The following is a 12,552-nucleotide window of genomic DNA, read 5'->3' as shown; positions in this document are numbered from 1 at the left end:
ACACTATTCTATCACCGTAGCCCAATCTACTACTTTGTATGCAGCAGCTGCATTAAGGCCATTGCCCAAAGTCTATATCAGTTAATCCTTTAATGTGCAGAGCTTAGGGAATAGCTGTCCGTATCTGTGATGTGAGGACTACGCGCTTACCATACCGTCCCATTCTTGTTCCTCTGCAGAAGTCTGTGCACATGTCGCCTGAGCGCGTGGTAATTTGCTGTAAGCTGTCGTGTTAATAGGGTGGTAATGGGAGCTTCCCAGGTGAGCCTGTGATGACAGCTTGCATATGGTTTGTGCTGATGACACACAGCGCAGTGGAGAGGAAAAGCTCACTGGCTCAAAAGTTGAACACGGATTATGACCACGGATATTTAATGTGAAAAAGTTGAAGTGATAACACGGCTTTCTCAAGATCAAGATATTTAAAACAATATCCGATTGTATATATACTACGAAAGCTTTTATTAAAGGTAGACTGCCTTTCAGATTTTTCAAGTTCAGGTCATAAAAAGAATTTTCCCTGACACCCAATTATTTTTGTTTAGTGGACCGAAAGCTACTAAATTCGAATCACAGACTTCCAATTTTATTAGTTTTTTTAAAATAGAACAATTAATGAATTTAAGGCCATGTGGCCCTAAATTCTCCGCTATTTTTTCCTGCTTCACCATGACCCAATTCAAGATACTATGTCATGCATGACGTGGTGGGCTTTCCCTGTTTGCGCAAAGCATTGTGGGATACAAATATGAAACAGGAGAGAAAAATGGAGGACGTGAGTGTGCGAATGAAACGTAAAAGACCGACTACAGTAACGGAAAGAAAGTGAGAAGAAAAGACGTTATGTTATATACGAAGGAAAGGAAACGCAGAAAATACCAAACTAATAAATATCGGCGGTCAGCGAGCACCTCGGTGTGATCAGCTGTTCGATTAGCGACAGAATGATGGAACTGTCAGTGCACGCTCAAAGGGAAACCTGCGCATGCACGCACACACACGGACTTCCTCTGTCTGCTTGACTGCGCGAAGCGAGCGATTTCATGCACATTATTTGCTTTAATCCCATCAAATTAAATAACTTCCCAGCCACAGAACGGCCTGATATTTTGTGAGATATTACAGAAATAAACATCTATCACAACGACCACATTTCAGAAGGAACTAAATTTCACCGATTTTATGAAATCGAAAGGCCGTCTAGCTTTAATTGCACTGTTTTCAGGTCCATCACTGTTAAAGGTGTAAGAGTTGGTAAAATAAATACCTACTCGTACAAGTAATAGGGAAAAATTTGGACAACATGATAAAAATAAAAAAAAGTTTAAGCCATGGCTTCAGCACAAGTGTATAACAGAGCTGAGGAAACCTGTGTGCAAAGCTGCCTTCTGGTCCCAAATGCTTGTTTGTGTTTAAGGTTTCCTGTCAGTCATCTTGTCCTCAGTACCCAACGTTCCTTCACGCCACCTACCTCTCTTCCCTCTTATCTCTTCTTTCCATGGACGCCTGCAACACCATGGAAGAAATTGCATATCGCAGACACAAATATACATGATTTCAGCAACGACAGAAAAAGCAAAAACCTAACACACACACACACAAAAGTAGCAAATGCGCAAACAGCAGCACATCGATGAGGCACGAATGTTACAAATGAAAGCACAAGAAAGCTTCTGCTTGGTCCGTGAAATATACTCAAAAAGTCAACATTATAGCTTATGATTAAATTTCATGGCAGGGGTTTGATCGTTTTTTTTTTTAATATAATGCTGAAATACGGGCGGCACGGTGGTGTAGTGGTTAGCGCTGTCGCCTCACAGCAAGAAGGTCCGGGTTCGAGCCCCGTGGCCGGCGAGGGCCTTTCTGTGTGGAGTTTGCATGTTCTCCCCGTGTCCACGTGGGTTTCCTCCGGGTGCTCCGGTTTCCCCCACAGTCCAAAGACATGCAGGTTAGGTTAACTGGTGACTCTAAATTGACCGTAGGTGTGAATGTGAGTGTGAATGGTTGTCTGTGTCTGTGTGTCAGCCCTGTGATGACCTGGCGACTTGTCCAGGGTGTACCCCGCCTTTCGCCCGTAGTCAGCTGGGATAGGCTCCAGCTCGCCTGCGACCCTGTAGAAGGATAAAGCGGCTAGAGATAATGAGATGAGATGAGATGAGACAAATCAAGAGCTTCAGTTAACGTTCACATCGGTCAAACATCAGAACGGGAAAAACTGTGATCACAAAGTGCGACTTTCTTTCACTGGGGCATGGGTGTTGGTTTGAGCCAGATGGTTTGATTTGGTTTGAGTATTTCGTAAACTGCTGATCTGCTTAGGTTTTCACACACGCACACACAACAGCCTGGTGCAAAAAACAAAAAACACTGAGTGACTGGGCGACAGTTCTCGATGTAGATCGAAACAAACGTCTTGTTGATAAGAAAGGTCAGAGGAAAATGGCTAGACTGGTTGGAGCTTTTTTGCCAGGAAGGATATATCAACTCATCGCAACTCTTTACAACCGTGGTGAGCAGAAAAGCATCTCAGCATGCAACAGAAAACAGAAGACCACGTTTGGTTCCACTCCTGCAGCCAAGAACAGGAATCTTAGAATCAAGAACAAGTTCCTTTTAAAGTGGCCGGTGAGTGTATTTTTATCTTGTTAAGATGAATGATGAGGTAACGTCTATTGGAGTACAGTGATTTAGAGGTCTGTTTAAATCCAACTTTCTTGTGAACGAATTCCTTCATCAAATTACTTATTTATCATTTAAATGATTGATTATCGCTATTGCTAAAATGTCCTTCTCTAAAATGTAAAAGATATTAACATCTCACAAAATATACTAAGTAACTTTAAAAACGCACAATGGAATTCAACACGATATCACTTTAGATCCATGCATATATTTGAAATTTATGATATTGTATGTAATGCACACACACACATCTTGAAACATCGATAAAGGACATTTATTGTCAAACTCAAGAATTAATTCACACTAAAAAAATTCAAAGTGACAGTTGGTCCATGTTCGGGCCGTCATGCTGGAGATTCTGGGTCTGTGTCGTCCAGGGGTCTCAGCAGCAGTGACTGAGGGTGTCAGGAATCTGTCACGGAGGTGAGCTAGCCTGATGTGCTGATCCTGAACTGGCGTCGTGACTCGAGGCTGACCAGGGCGTGGACGATCCCTGGTGCTCCCTGTCTGTCTGTAACGCTGACTCAAACGGGAAATGGTCGAATGATGAACACCGAAGTGCCGGGCGACCTCTGTCTGTGTACTTCCGGCACGCAACATCCCGATGGCCTGTTCACGTTGATTTTGGCTTAGGCGTGGCATCTTCAATAATGACAATTTTCCCATCATTTCCCCCGGGTATTTATAGGCAAGATTGTGTGTGTACAGTGTATGCAAAATTTGTTTGAAAATTAAAGCCTGTCCATGTCATTGACTACCTGAGTCATATTGTACGTTATTGAGTACAACTCCCTTAAATTCTGATTTGAGCACAGATTTGGAACTTATTCGGGCGGAACGAAGTTATTTTTCCATTGTGATATATTTCTTTTCTTCTTGAGATAAACTCAGCACGAATTCAGCAAGTTTTATCAATGTGCGTTTTTAAAGTTACTTAGTGTATCATTGACCACAAGAAAGCGAATTCTCCAGTGTTATGTTTGGTCAACTCTGAGATATGGGTCTGAAGTCTGGACACTCACCCCTGTAATGAGCAAAGGCCTGGCCGCATTTGAAATGTGGGCATATTAGAGAATGTTACAAATACCCTGGACAGCAAAAATCACCAACAAGGAGGTATTAGAGAGGATTAACATCAAGGCACGCCTCATGACCATTATACAAATTAAGAATCTCAGGTATTTTGGGCATGCGGGTATTATCCACCACAATACTTTTCATCGCACGCTTTTAGAGGAAAACGTTAATGGAAAAAAACGAAGAGGAAGGCCAAGAATTTTATGGACGTCCAACGTCTGTAGGTGGACAGGCCTCAGTTACACCAAAGCAATGGCTCAGGACGACAGAAGTGGCTGGAGAACTATTGCATCCAACCCTCAACCTGAGGATGGAACCTGATGACGACGACAGCGATTATTGCTATAAAGTAGAGAAACATGATGTTAAATATTACATTGTTCCTCACAGTTTTGTTTTATATTAAATTATTGGGGAAAAAAGGGCAAACAAAATTGGTAAATGATGGAACAATCGTTCTAATATTTAGGCCACATTTAAGTTGGTTAAATAAAGCTAGAGTCAGCAATTTATGTTAGAATGACCTACCTGCCTATCTACCTACGCAAACACTGATACACTGGCAGACATATCGCTAAGGCGAGTGAGCTAGTCGACAGTTGTGAGTACTAACGATAGCCATGTTCATTATTTATATTCATTATGATAAAGTCAGGTGTTTTCTTACATGTGAATGAAACATGAGGTAGTTGGATATGACAATGACTCTCTACACCCCACCCCCGTCTCTCATGGACTTGCGCTCCAGCTGTAGTCAGGCAGTGCGCGTTCATGTGTTTTATAGGATTGTCTTTGGAGGGAGGGCTGAAGGGACAGGGTGGGTTTTTTTCAGTTGCATATTTTCAAAATCTGGGCGGCATGGTGGTGTAGTGGTTAGCGCTGTCGCCCCACAGCAAGAAGGTCCAGGTTCGAGCCCTGTGGTCGGCGAGGGCCTTTCTGTGCGGAGTTTGCATGTTCTCCCCGTGTCCGCGTGGGTTTCCTCCGGGTGCTCTGGTTTCCCCCACAGTCCAAAGACATGCAGGTTAGGTTAAATGGTGACTCTAAATTGACCGTAGGTGTGAATGTGAGTGTGAATGGTTGTCTGTGTCTATGTGTCAGCCCTGTGATGACCTGGCGACTTGTCCAGGGTGTACCCTGCCTTTCGCCCGTAGTCAGCTGGGATAGGCTTCAGCTTGCCTGCGACCTTGTAGAAAGATAAAGCGGCTAGAGATAATGAGATGAGATGAGATTTTCAAAATCTAGCTTAATCTTGTTGATTTCTCCAAAATTCCCTACCCTAGCTTTAAAAAATAATACTGTTGCTAATACTACTACTACTACTACTAATAATAATAATAATAATAATACAGTCTTATGACTTGTCAAAGGCTAACGTCTTTTATATTAATATAAATACGAGTGCTATAAATACTAGAACTAGAGCAAAAAAATTGACATTTTAATTGTCGAATATTCCTGTGCATTAATCAACAAATACTTAACTGGCTTTGGCTTATAAGCGATATTTGTTACAGTCGTTCACATTTCTAAGCCACATTCAAACTGATTAATTCCTTCTTTGTTGATTATTTCACATGAATAAATAACTATTATCTGCTCGTTAAGTCTGATGTCAGAAGCTATTTCCAGGGCCAAACGCCCCTTCAGTATTGCCAAGGAGAATTTGTTGCTAGATTTGGCGATTTTTTATTTATTTTTAATTTTTTTTAGACCCCTTTAGCGAATTTAATTTAAAACAAGCCTCGTGACAAATCTAGCGACTTCTTCAGCACACAGTACTGACTGTAGAGAACTCAATACGGCTGTCCGGCTTACGTCACAGCCGCTGTTATATGCGTTTAGAAAGCAGGTTCATTCATCTCACAGTGGAACACTTGACTTGCCCTTGTGGCCAATCAGCAATAATCCTGGTCCCGCCCCATGACCAATCACCGATCACCACTGTTTGTCCCACCCACTCACTTCTTTGCTCTTTATTTTCAGTGTTCTTTTTGGAAATGTTACATTTTATCAGGACTAAAAGCGAGGAAACATTTTCCTTCATACCGTAGCAATTGCATGGGTTTTTTTGGACTCCGATCTCTTCAAACGACAAGGGACACGACACTGCGGCATGTTCAGAAGATGAGGCTTGGCCCTGGAAATATGGTCATTACATCATGGCTGAACAAGTGGATAATTAACAGTTATTCCACAAAATCGAGTCATGCATGAGCTGATAGTCGATGAGGCGCGTAGCATCGAGTCAGCTATAAGTCATGTACAACGAGATTGAGCAGAATAACTGTTTTATTCTATCCACATTCACTGGATACTGAGAAACAGATCTTTTTATTTTTTTGAAATTTGATAAATAAAAACGTTATACAAAACGTCCGACAAAATTGTTTCTGCTTAGAATGTAAACAAACCGGTGAAATGACAGGAGAAATTTTTGAAAAATGCTATAATAATAATTCTTGAAAAAATAATTTAAAAAAGATAAGTTCTTACCATCAAATACTCATCTCATCTCATTATCTCTAGCCGCTTTATCCTGTTCTACAGGGTCGCAGGCAAGCTGGAGCCTATCCCAGCTGACTACGGGCGGAAGGCGGGGTACACCCTGGACAAGTCGCCAGGTCATCACAGGGCTGACACATAGACACAGACAACCATTCACACTCACGGTCAATTTAGAGTCACCAGTTAACCTAACCTGCATGTCTTTGAACTGTGGGGGAAACCGGAGCACCCGGAGGAAACCCACACGGACACAGGGAGAACATGCAAACTCCGCACAGAAAGGCCCTCGCCGGCCACGGGGCTCGAACCCGGACCTTCTTGCTGTGAGGCGACAGCGCTAACCACTACACCACCATGCTGCCACCATCAAATACTTTTATTCCATATTTTGTTGCTTTTTTTTGTATTTTTGGCGGGGTTCGTTTTCAAGTAGAGTTTTTATTTCATCTTCGGTTGGTTCAGCAACACACTCCACCATGTTCTTCTTCTTTCAGGTTTTTTGGCAATTGGCAAACCAACTTCAAGGCACATTACCGCCACCAACTGGGCTGGATTGTGGAACAGGAGATATTGGGGAGGAATTATATTATTTTAGCTATTTCTGTTTCTTTCAAATACTTGATAACAAAGCCGCCATTTTGTTTTTCTCTACTGACAGTATATGAACTGATAGCCTAGTAGTAGAGTAGCCAATGAGAGTGTGTGATTGCTCATATCCAGTGAATGTGTATAGAATAAAAGAAGTTAGCCTTATTCATTTCAGAAGATTGTATAATTTCTTAATGAACTACAACTGCCTTCGCCCCTTGTGCTTACTTGCGGTTCTCTCAGTTCCTTCTACAACATATCTTGCTCTGTTCCCTGTTTTGATCCATGAAACCAATCTCTGGTCCACTTGAAACCAATGGCCTTGGGTTCACTTTCAATAACTGGCCTTTGATTTTTTCCACTTGTCATATTACGTTCTTTCTTATGTTTCAGAATGGCAGTGAAAGCCGTGATGTCCCCCCACCCACACTGTTCTCCTCGCATCATTTCGAAACGCTGCTCATGCTATCCGCCTCTTTCCGCGTGTATGAGCTCGCAGACGCCCGTGGCTGGCTTGTATCTCTGTGATTGATAGAGGATAGGGAAGACAGGGCATGCCGTCCCTCCCACCCAGACAACACGGCCAGTTCTCTCCCGGATTCCTGGCTGATGCAGTGTTGTTGGGATTTGAACTCATGATCCCCGAGCAAATGATTTTCAGTTGTCCCATTTGGGAACCAGATGGTCTGTATATTATTAAATAGAACGTTTTCGAGATAAACAAAGCATTCAAACATAGAAATAAAATTCACTTTTGTATATATTTGGATTGCAAATGTAAAGGAACGCAAGTGAACTAAATTATACATCAGTTAAATCAATATCATGGTGGCTCATGGATCATGGTGAATGGGTGTACAGTGTAAAGATTTTGTGCACAGAAGGAAGTACAGAGTTGTGCCACTGAGCTGCAGTTTGGGAGGAATTCATCCTGAGCCCTCCCAGCAAAGGAGTGAGCCCAGAGTCAATCCGGGGTGAAGACTTTAGTATATGAGCCGCGTGAGAAAACGCCCTTAATCTTGCAGCTCTTCTATATATGTGCCTTTGTGAAGTGTGAGCTGCTTCAACAGCTCAATGCATGTTTAAACTGGATTCTGCCACATAATAAATCTGTTTGGATAAAAGCATCGATTAATGAAGAAATGAAAACGTAAAGATATTCAATCAGTGATTGGTATTTTTGTTTATGATGCGATTACAATGTCTAAAAGCTAAACGAGTGACACTAATCTGCCTCTCTGATAAGCAGGACTCAGCATCCTCTGTTCATTTTCTGACATTCGAAAACCTCTGACACTTATCCCTTTGCGAGAAAATGACAGAAATGATGGAGCTGTATATCGGGCTGTGAGATAACACACTAAATGTACCGCTAATATATATATTTATGAATGCGAGAAGCTGTAACAGCATCATCGTGTTAAGACTCAGCAAAGCGTTTCAGACTTTCTGCACGATGCAGAGGACAACTGGCAGAGGCTACCGTTTCCCGAAAGAGGCATCTGGCATGATGGATGACTAAATGCAGATGATGGATGACCAGGTCAGTCAGGCCGGGTAAAGCCATTAGCAAAGCTTTTACTGAGATGTCCGGCCACCAAGATCGACTTTCCTCTGACTTCAAGTGCACAGTGTAAATGAGCAGGCTGTTTTCACAACTACACGTGCACTTATCCATGTGTCTCAGTTTGCATGGTGCTCGTAAAAAGCCTTAATATAGTGCAAAGTGTTTAATAATATTTAAGAATGGGAAATATATATATATATATATATATATATATATATATATATATATATATATATATATATATATATATCACCTGCCGGGGGTGAGAAGGAGATTTTATATATATATATATATATACACATTCACTGGATATGAGCAATTGTGCGCTCTGATTGTCTACTCTACTACTAGGCTATCAGCTCATATACCGTGAGTAGAGAAAAACAAAATGGCAGAGCGTGTTGCTGAACCAACCGAGGACGAAATAAAAACTCTAATCAAAAACAACCCCCCCCCCAAAAAAAAAAAAAAAAGTGCAACAAAATATGGAATAAAAGTATTTGATGGTAAGGACGTATCTTTTTGTAATTTTTCAAGAATTATTATTGTAGCATTTTTCACAAACTGTTACTGTAATTTTGCCGGTTTGTTTACATTCTAAGCGGAAATGATTTTATCGGACGTTTTGTATAGAGTTTTTATTTATCAAATTTGCAAAAAATAAAAATGCTCTGTTTCTCAAAGTCCAGTGAATGTGGATAGAATAAAACAGTTATTCCACTCAATCTCGTTGTACATGGCTTATAGCCAAGTCGGTGCTATGCGCCTCATCGGCTATCAGCTCATGTACGACTCGATTTCATGGAATAACCGTAATTAATATAAAATAAGCGGCAAAGTTTGTTTTTCTTGAGCTAACGTTGCCATTTCTTGATGGATTTTCACCAATCTTGGCAAGTAGGTCCGGGGATGACCCAGAATTTTGCAGATATAAACAAAATTCATGAATGGGCCCCAGGGAGGTCCCTGGGGGGCACAACATCCACCCAGCCCCTCCCTCAATGCCTTTCACGTTACATTTATCAACACAAACTCTTCACTAAACTTGGCACGTAGGTACAGGAGTTAGCCACAATTTGGCAGAACTCAGAAATTCCATATTTGGGCCCCAGGGGGTCCCCGGTGGGCCCCTGGGTGGTGGATGTTTGGATTTTTGTTTGTCTTGGGTTAACATCACCATTTCTTGATGGATCTTCAACAAATTTGACATGGAAGTCTGGGGGCAACCCAGAATTTTGCAAAACCCAGGCAATGTCGGGTAACCTGCTAGTGTGTGTGTATATATAATATGTGTGTATATGTATATGTGTCTTGCACAATGGCTTCAGTGATTATAGTTAAATTTGCTATGAAACTCATAAAGTCCGATTGGCCCTTCTGTAGCTGTATATAGCTGCACACATACCAGAAATAATGAAGCTGCAGATAGATTTGAGGTGCGTAAACGATATGTAAATGATGTTATGTAAATGATATTAAAGAGGTTCATAAATAATGTAAGCTCTGGGGTTACGGTGATCAACTGAGAGAAGAAACACAACACATTCAGATGCACAGACCTGTGGGAAAGGAGTTTCTAAGTTGAAGATTGATACGATTCCACTCCACACACACACACACACACACACACTTAACAGGGTCTGAGTTGGTGCATGTCATCAGTTAAAATTGGTAGTAAATGAGAAAGCACTGATTTGACTGCCCTCCACACACACACACACACACACCTCAGTATCCGTGTTAATGTATGTGTGTGTGTGTGTGTGTACGCATGTGTGAGGAAATCATTGAGGAAATGTGTATTTATTTATAAAAACAAGTTTAATATATACTGTACTTCTATACCAGTTTATGAGTTTAAAAGTTGAGCAATGATGATTCTCTCTCTCTCTCTCTCTCTCTCTCTCTCACACACACACACACACACACACACACACACACACACACTTCACAAGGTGTGATTTGTCTGTGCTGCCTGTCAGAATCTGGGAATCACTTAGGAAACTCAAATAATAAATTTGACGCACAAAATGATGGCGATTAAAAGTCGAGCGCACACACACACACTGCAGCCTACGAGTCTCTCTCTATGTGTGTGTGTGTGTGTGTGTGTGTGAGAGAGAGAGAGAGAGAGAGAGAGAGAAAGAGAGAAAGAATCATCAATCAGTGCTGGACTTTTAAACTGGTATATAAGTGCAGTATATAAATATAAGTATATATTAAATTTGTTTTTATAAATAAATACACATTTACTCAGTGATTTCCTCTCTCTCTCTCTCTCTCTCTCACACACACACACACACACACACACACACACACACACACACACACACACTTCACAAGGTGTGATTTGTCTGTGCTGCCTGTCAGAATCTGGGAATCACTTAGGAAACTCAAATAATAAATTTGACGCACAAAATGATGGCGATTAAAAGTCGAGCGCACACACACACACTGCAGCCTACGAGTCTCTCTCTATGTGTGTGTGTGTGTGTGTGTGTGTGTGTGTGTGTGTGTGTGAGAGAGAGAGAGAGAGAGAGAGAGAGAGAGAAAGAGAGAAAGAATCATCAATCAGTGCTGGACTTTTAAACTGGTATATAAGTGCAGTATATAAATATAAGTATATATTAAATTTGTTTTTATAAATAAATACACATTTACTCAGTGATTTTCTCTCTCTCTCTCTCTCTCTCTCTCTCTCTCTCTCACACACACACACACACACACACACACACACTAACCCTGGTACTGAGGGGTGGGTGTGTGGGTGAATGGCTAAATGATGCGCAAACAATCGGGTAAAACGAGTTGAAAAGTCGAGCACTGATGCGATTCTCGTGCGCACACGCGCAATGCAGTGTGTGTGTGTGTGTGTGAGACCATGTCCGATGCAGCGATGCTTTCTATTACAAACACTCCTCCATCCTAAACAACATTTCTCTCTCTCTCTCTCTCTCTCTCTCCCCCAGATGTCCTACCTGTTCAGATGCCGTGTCTCAGGCGCGCGCTGTCATCTCTCTCTCCCTCCTCACACTGACTGAACTTTGAGACCGTGCGCGAGCCGCAGTGCTCTTTTTCTTTCTCTCTCTCTTTTTTCTCTCCACACGCCGACACGCTGTGTGCTGATGGCTCGCGCGCACCTCAGATTCACCTCTCAGAGTCACTCAAAGCTGCTCCTCATCACATACACACATCACACACATCACACAAACACAACGCCGCATTCCAGCTTCCTGCCCGGATCTCTTCTCCTCGGAGAGGCGTGTGTGTGTGTGTGTGTGTGTGTGTGTGTGTGTGTGTGTGTGTGTGTGTGTGTGTGTGTGTAGCGGTGTGGAAAGGTTAAAACAACAGGAAGTACATGGCGAGTGCGCGAGCTGTCTGTAATTACTACTCAGCGCACGCACCCGTTCAGCGCGACACACACTCTCACACACACACACACACACACACTAAAAAGCCAAAAACAGGCATCAAAACACACCTCACTAACACTCCTTACACTGAAACTTCCTCATGTCTCATTTCAAAACACAACAATGTCCAAAGGAAAATAAATATCATTCTGTTGCTATTATTCTATGCATCATGTTTATTCATCATGTTTATGAATATAGGAGGATATACTGTACACACAGGGGGCATTTCATATACAGGGACTCTGGGGCCCTCGGGGTGATTGGAATCATCTCATGCATTATCATCCAAGGCCCCAAACACGATCCTTTGACATTCCTAATACATGCATTAACTCATTAATCACACACATTTGACAGCCCTAAAAATGTGCAGTATTATTATACTGTACATACAGGACACTTTTTCAATGGAATAAAAACATGTGTTCTATTCTCTTCTAGCAGGTTTCATTCATTTGGTTTGATAGCATGCAATATTGTTAGCATATCGCTTATCCGACGTGTATTACGTCACGCTACCCAATGGAGAATGGGCGTTGAATATGGTTTACGATATTGTATGGTTATCAAGACAACATGATGTCACGCGTCGGAAATGTAAAACTTTCACACTAGTGTGACAATTTGTAAACAAACATGGCCGCTAGGTTTGTTTTGTTAAATACAAAAGATTGAGATAATTTTGAAAGAGAAAGATCTGTTGAACACCCGAAAGGA

The 12,552-nt window shown here is 41.7% G+C and overlaps 1 protein-coding gene across 1 annotated transcript in view; it reads right to left on the bottom strand.

Moving 5' to 3' along the window:
- The window catches only part of tenm2b (teneurin transmembrane protein 2b), a 704,289-nt gene extending 692,805 nt beyond the window's left edge, over positions 1-11,484 (bottom strand). The window contains exon 1 of the mRNA XM_060936361.1: positions 11,398-11,484. The gene's annotated coding sequence lies outside the window, so the exon portion shown is untranslated. The remainder of the gene's footprint in view (positions 1-11,397) is intronic.
- Positions 11,485-12,552: the final 1,068 nt, after the last annotated feature.

This window comes from Neoarius graeffei, chromosome 12 (assembly GCF_027579695.1).
Source record: "Neoarius graeffei isolate fNeoGra1 chromosome 12, fNeoGra1.pri, whole genome shotgun sequence".
NCBI lineage: Eukaryota > Metazoa > Chordata > Actinopteri > Siluriformes > Ariidae > Neoarius > Neoarius graeffei.
This window is presented reverse-complemented; position numbering and strand designations above follow the sequence as displayed.